Raw genomic sequence first — 7,685 nt, 5'->3', positions numbered from 1 at the left:
GCCTGCGCTCTAGAGCCCATGAGCCACAACTACTGAAGCCCGTGCGCCTAGAGCCCATGCTCCACAACAGAAGCCACCGCAATGAGAAACCTGTGCACCGCAACGAAGAGTAAGTAGCCCCCACTCGCCACAACTAGAGAAAGCCCATGCACAGCAACAAAGACCCAATGCAGCCGAAAATAAATTAATTAATTAATTACTTTAACAAAACCTGCTTTAAACAAAAACGAGTATGCCTATCTAAAACATCGATATGAGATTACATATTGCTCTCTGGAAAGATTGCACCAATTCCTACTCTCAACAACAGCGAATGCTATCAATCATTTTCCTCTAATGAAAGGTAAAGGGAAATATCTCATTGTTTTTATTTGTATTTCTGCAATTACTAGTGAAGTTGGATATCTTAAAATGTTAAACGACCATAGTTTTAAAAAAAATTTTATTGAAGTATAGTTTATTTACAATGTTGTGTTAATCTCTGCTGTACAGCAAAGTGATTCGGTTATACATATATGTATTCTTTTTCATATTCTTTTCCATTATGGTTTATCACAGGATATTGAATATAGTTGCCTGTGCTATATAGTAGGACCTAGTTGTTTATCCATTCTATAGATAATAGTTTGCATCTGCTAATCCCAAACTCCCAATCTTTCCCTTCCCCACTCCCTTCCCCTTGGCAACCACAAGTCTGTTCTCTATGTCTGTGAGTCTGTTTCTGTTTCGTAGATAGGTTCATTTGTGTCGTATTTTAGATTCCACATGTAAGTGATATCATATGGTATTTGTTTTTCTCTTTCTGACTTACTTCGCTTAGTATGATAATCTCTAGGTCCATCCATGTTGCTGCAAATGGCATTATTTCATTCTTTTTTGTGGCTGAGTAGTATTCCATTGTATATATATACACCACATCTTCTTTATCTGTTCATCTGTCGATGGACATTTAGGTTGTTTCCATGTCTTTAAATGGCCATAGTTTTTAATTTATTTGTATGTGTATGTCAATTATGTGGAGCTTTGCCCATATTTGCCATTTTTCTATTGGGATAGTCGTCTCTTTTAAAATTTTGGCATGAATTGTCTTATATTAAGGATTTTAACCCAACATTTTCCCCCCAGGATATCATTTATCTTTTTTTGTTTTTTTTTTTAAAGCAGATTAATTTCCACCTGCCTTTTTTTTTTTTAATTATTATCTCAAAGCTCTTAATTTTTATTTTATTTATATATATTTTTATTTTTGGCTGTGTTGGGTCTTCGTTTCTGTGCGAGGGCCTTCTCCAGTTGCGGCAAGCGGGGGCCACTCCTCATCGCGGTGCGCGGGCCTCTCACTGTTGCAGCCTCTCTTTTGTTGCGGAGCACAAGCTCCAGACACGCAGGCTCAGCAGTTGAGGCTCACGGGCCCAGCTGCTCCGCGGCATGCGGGATCTTCCCAGACCAGGGCTCGAACCCATGTCCCCTGCATTGGCAGGCAGATTCTCAACCGCTGCGCCACCAGAGAAGCCCTCATTTATCTTTTAATGTTAAATATTTTTTATATCCCTGAGATATAGATTTAGATATGGCTGTAGATATATAGATACATATATAGAAAGATATGTATCTATATGCATACAGAAACCATGTAAAGATGAAGATACATATGTACGTATATCTTTTACATGTGTCTTTGGTACATATATATGATATATATCCTTGTATATCTTTGGTGTGTTTGTTTAGAAGGATTGCCAAACGCACACCTAAATTTTTTTCTAAAATGTTTAGAAACTATCACACACAAGATTTCCTTTTCCCAAGTGGTATACAAACTAGATGTCTTCCCCCCACCCACCAGCTCTTTGCCATCCCTCAACCTCACCAGACAGAGAAGGACTCAGGGAAGGAAGGAGTGAGGGTTACCTTGTGGTGGTAGCAGCCCCATTCTTACTGGCCCCGAAACAACCCTGTCAAAAGGATGAAGGAGAATGGTGTGTCTGCACCTGCTCTAGGCAAAATGGCCATCATCAAAGCTCTATGTCAAAACTGTCCTGCTGCTTTTTTGAGGCTCATTCTGAATGAAGCTCCTTCACATAGTACTTCTGTTACCCATGGAATTTTCCGTTGCTTTAGGAGTCTGTGTTCTAGGATGTCTGTGTCTGTGATGACTTTCTGGATGTAGGAATGCGTCAAGGACTAGAACTCAGATTAGCAAATAAGCTGGAGAGAAGAATCAAGGGAGGAAGGTTCATAGTGTTCTGGAGACTTCAGAGATCAGTGATCACAACAAGAAAAGCCTCCCACTCCTCTGTCCTGAGGATGGCCTCAGATATACAGGTGAGCGAGCAGCTCCACACCCAGGCCTTGAGTCTTGGCTATTCAGACCACTGCTGCTGGAACTCATAAAATACCTGCTACGAGTGGGGCTTTGCAGGTTACAAAGTGCTTTCATGTGAACTATCCAGTTATTGTTGAAACAACACATTTGTATTCTGAGTTCCTTTTCAGCAATTCTGTCTCTTGCCTGAGAAAATTACATTCCTGGATGGGTCCAACCTTTCTGTCCATCTCTCAGTCAACTCCCAGCTCCTACTTCATATCTCAATGCCTTCGTTCCTGACACAATTTCTCATACAGGGAATGTTTTCCTAGACTGTCTGGGAGGAATTTTAATTAGGGATTTCACTGGGACCTGACTCTTTAATAATTTAAAAGGCCACAGTCATAAGCTGTGTGTGACATTGACACAGACTTGGAGTTAAACTTGCCTGAGGTATTTCCTTAGCTCTGTGGAGTTTTAGCTGTGTGACTTTATACACAGTACCTAACCTCATTGAGCCTCTTATATGAATATGCATAGTGACCCCCTGACAGAACTTTTGTGAGGAGTAAATTAATAAAACCAATGCCTCTTACATAGAAGTGACTAATGTGACTGTTAGTGTCCTTCATTCCTTTCATAAGAATCCATAACTACTATTTTAGCAATAATTTTCGATATATAAGTAACTTTTTTGTTATAGAAATGTTAGAAAATAATGACCAGCAAATAAAATTAAAACAAACAAAAAGAAGGTAAAAGTAAGAGGAGAAAATAAAAACTTGAGATAGCTACTATTAACATTTTAAGGTTACATTAAATATTGAAATATGCACATTGTTATGCAACCATCACTATCTGCATCCAGAACTTTTCATCACCCCAAACTGAAACTCTGTACCCATTAAACAATAATCCCTCATTCTCCCTCCCCTCCTGGTATCCACTGTTCTACTTTCTGCCTCTATGGATTTGCCTACTCCAGGTATATCATATTAGTGGAATCATACAATATTTGTCCTTTTGTGTCCGTCTTATTTCACTAAACATAATGTCTTCATGTTTCATCTATGTTGTAACATGCATCAGAATTTAATTCCTTTTAAGAAATTTGTTAATATTCCATTGTATGTTAATACCACTTTGTTTATCCATCGAAGGACATTTGGGATATTTCTACCATTTGGCTATTGTGAATAATGCTATAAACACTGGTGTTACTGTTAACATTTTGAAGTATTATCCCTGCAGTCATGTATTTTCACACACACACACACACACGTTTTAAGTAGGTTCCCACAGTACGTAATATTTTTAATGGGATCTTTTTTCATTCAACAATATATCATAGATGTTGTTAAATGTGATTATGTAACTTTCCAATACTCCTAACTGTGCATAGTTTTTTTAAAATTTGTATTTAAACTAAAACTGATGATTGGACATTTAGGTGGTTTCTAGTTTTTTACTACTATATGTAAAATAGCAGTGAACATTGTAGTTAAGTTTAAACATTTTTCTTTATGCTTTCTGCCTTAAATTCCTCCTTTTCTCAGGTAAACACTAACTCATATTTTTTTATAGTATTTTGTTTCCTGTTTTATATTTAAATATATATAAATATTTACATTTATACATAAATATACTTATATGTATAACCTATCTGACACCTATTTTGGAATATGGTATGAAATAGAGATCTTTTATTTCCCAGCAGAAACCAGTTACCTCAATATCATTTATTCAATATTCCATGGTTTTCCTGCTGATATTCTGAGTGTCTGTATCTAGTCTGCCTCTCCCTACTATATAGGTACAGGATTGTTCTGGTTATTCCATTGGGGCAAGTTTCTCATTTCTCATTAACATTTCAGAGCATTTTTATATTATTTTTGTGTGTTTATGTTACACATTATATATTACACAGAAACATTCTTTTCTTGGGGTTATTTTTCTCATTCAAAATTATATTATGAGCTATCAGAAAGTATTTGGAAATGTCATTTAAAAAAACATTTCTTAGACTTTTATTTTTGAAAACAGAAAAGCAAAGAGAAGAAAATTTAAATGGCTCATAGCATGTTACTTAAGTAATTTCTATTAATATTTCAAAAAGTAGAAATCAACTATATGTCTAAAAAATTTCAAATAATAGAGAAAAATAGAATTAAAAAATCCTCTCTCCCCAAACTCTTCCTAAACCATAGTTCCTTTCACCAAAGGAAACTAGCATCAAGTTTCCTATGTATTTTTCCTGCAGATAAATTTATGTGTGTGTGTGGCTGGCTATGTGTGCACGTGGTGATGATGTCTGTGTTTTTGTATGTACATGTACATCTGTGTTTAAGTGTTTGTGTGTGTATTAATTTTTTATGTACACTAAGGAACACATACTACAAACACTGCTTTGCATCTTACTTGCATCTTCTTCACTTCATAATGAATCTTGGAGAACTTTCATAATCAGCACAGAGTTTCTTTTTTCTGGATAATGGCTGCCTGATATTCCACTGAATACTGTACCATACTTTGACTACTTTCCTATTAATGGATCTTTAGATAGTCTCAAGTTTTTTGTTTCTTTGTCTTTTACCATTACAAAGAGAATTATCTTTGTAAATGTATTTTGGTGGTGTTTTTCCATGTATATTCATGGAATACCTAACAGTGGAATTACTGAGTCAGAGAATATATGCATTTTGAATTTTTGATGGATATTGGAAAATTAGAAATTATTCTCCGAAATGTATAAGTTGATTAACACGTTCATTAATAATATATGAGAGTATCTGTTTGCTTACTTTCTTGACAATACTTTATATTCAGTTATTTTAAAATTTATCTAATTTTTAATTTATCTAATTTTATATTTGTCAATTTTTATATTTTGGACATCAGTAAAATAAAACAATATCTCATTGTTTTGGTTTGCACCTCTTCCATTATGAATGAAGTTAAGCACCTTTTAGCCTTTTGTATTTCTATTTCTGTGAAACAGAAATCTATATTGTTGTCCATTTTTCTACTAGCTGACATGGTAAGCATAAGCATTATTGGTAAGGATAAGCATTTTGGAAATTTGAAGATTATCCCTCTGTCATATGTTTGCATATATTTTCCCCAGTAATCTGTTTATGGTGTAGCTATTTTTATATTAATTGCTACATAGCTATTTAAAACATTTTTTCCGGCCAAATTTATTTATCTTTTCTTTTATGGCTTTCAAGTGTCTTGCTTAGAAAGGTCGTTCCCATTCTAAGCTTATACATACATTCACCTATGTGTTCTATCTTTTATAATTTTGTTTTTTATATGATATAATAATTTTTAGTAAATGTTTTATTGAAATATACACATAGAAAAGTGCACAAATCATAAATTCGTTCAATGTAACGAATTATCACAAACATTCCCATGTAGCAAACATCCAGATCAAGAAACAAAACATTACCAGCACCCTGAGGCACCTTTTACATCCCCTTCCAGTCATTACTCCCCTCCAAAGGTAATCCCTTCATTATCTTGACTTCTAATATTAGTTTTTCCTGTTTTGGGAATTTTAGTAAATGGAATCATGCAGTATGTGCCCTTTCGGTTTATTTAGCTCAACCTGATGTCTGTGAGAGTCATCTGTGTTGTGTGTAATTGTAGTTTGCATATTCTCATTGCCGTGTAGTATTCCATCGTACCAATAATAATAATTTATTAATTCATTCCACTGTTGATATTTGAGTTGTCTCCATTTGGGGGCCAAGATAAATAGTGCATGTCTTTGGATGGATAGGTGCACATTTTTTTTTCTTGGGCTTATCCATAGGAGTGCAATCACTGAGCTTTACTAGCTATTTCCAAACAGTTTTCCAAAATGATTGTACTAATTTACACTTTCATCAGCAGTATAGGTTTCACTTCTTCACCAACTTCATATAGTCTTTCTTTTTTAATGTTAAGCATTCTGATGGCAGTGAACTGGTTTCACTGTAGTTTTAACTCTGATTGCTAATGAAGTTCAGCAGCTTTTCATGTGTTAATTGGCCATTTAGATATGCTCTTTTGTGAAGTGCTTATTCAAGCCTTCTGCCCATTTTTCTACCGGATTGTTTGACCTTTTTCTTATGAATTTGTAGAAATTCTTTATATATTCTGGATAAGAGTCCTATATGCCCAAGTATCTTCTCCTACTTTATAGCTTGTCTTTTCATTCTCAGTGCTATCTATTGATAAAAAAAAAGTCTTAATTTTAATATCACCTAATTTACCAATTTTTTCTTTTATGGTTAGTGTTTTTTGTGTCCTGATGAAACATGAATATTTTTTATTTCTTAAAAATTTTTTAAACAGATTTAATTAAATGCAGTTGCCATATAATAAACTGCACATATTTAAAGTATATGATTTGTTCAACTTTTGGGAGTGATGGATAATGGATTTTATCTTGACTGTGATGATAGTTTCATGGTTGAATACATAGGTCAGAACATTAATTTTAATAGTTCAATAATAATTCATCTTATGAAAGTATTCTAATTTGTTTTCCATTTTTCTAATAGTGGGCAGTACAATTGTTTTCCTTTTATTCCCAATTATAAAAAAAATAGTGCTGTTAAATGTCATAGGGATGAAACAGCATGGATGAACAGAAAATAATGGGTATGGTTTGTGGAAGACAAGATATGCTAGGTTGCTTGGCAATGCCATCACGTGAGGAAAGAAGAGCAGGAGTGTTACATGCGCTGATGAGGAATCCTCTAGCTGTGCTGTGCTTCAGTAATGAGCTGTCATGGGTTGTGATGTACAGTTCTTAAGTGATAAAGTATGCAAGCAGCATAGCAAGAAGTGCTGGCCTAGGGTGGTGACAGCTGCCTACTTTGAGAGAAACTGACTGAGCAGGAGAGAAACAACCTTTCTTCTTCAAAGTGGCTTTTAATTACAAGAGCATCTGCCCATTAAAAAAAATATCAGAAAATATTTGTGCATAAAGTGAAAAATCATTCCCTCATCCCAGTCTCACTCCTCATAGGTTACCCTTGGAAATATTTTGGTATGCAACCTTTTAGACATTTTCTCTGCATGGTTTTATATACATATTAACTAGATAGATAGATAGGCAGATAGATATTGTGTTTGGTTTTTAAAAACAGGGCTGCATTAAAACAAGGCTTGGCAACTTGCTCTCTTTACTTGCTATCTTGTGTCTTGTGGCTCCCTTTCCATACCAGTGTGCTACAGGGGTGCCTGCTCCCCTCTTTCTCCAAACGCAGCTCAGGGTGCAGCTGATATGCCCTAGTCTCGGTCCCAACACCTGTCGTCACCAAAATAGCTCTGGCGGAGACCACAAGGCAGAGTGGCCAGCAGGATGGCAGTTTGCTGGGGTGAACGG

This window comes from Balaenoptera ricei, chromosome 10 (genome assembly GCF_028023285.1).
Source record: "Balaenoptera ricei isolate mBalRic1 chromosome 10, mBalRic1.hap2, whole genome shotgun sequence".
Classification (NCBI taxonomy): Eukaryota; Metazoa; Chordata; class Mammalia; order Artiodactyla; family Balaenopteridae; genus Balaenoptera; species Balaenoptera ricei.
This window is presented reverse-complemented; position numbering follows the sequence as displayed.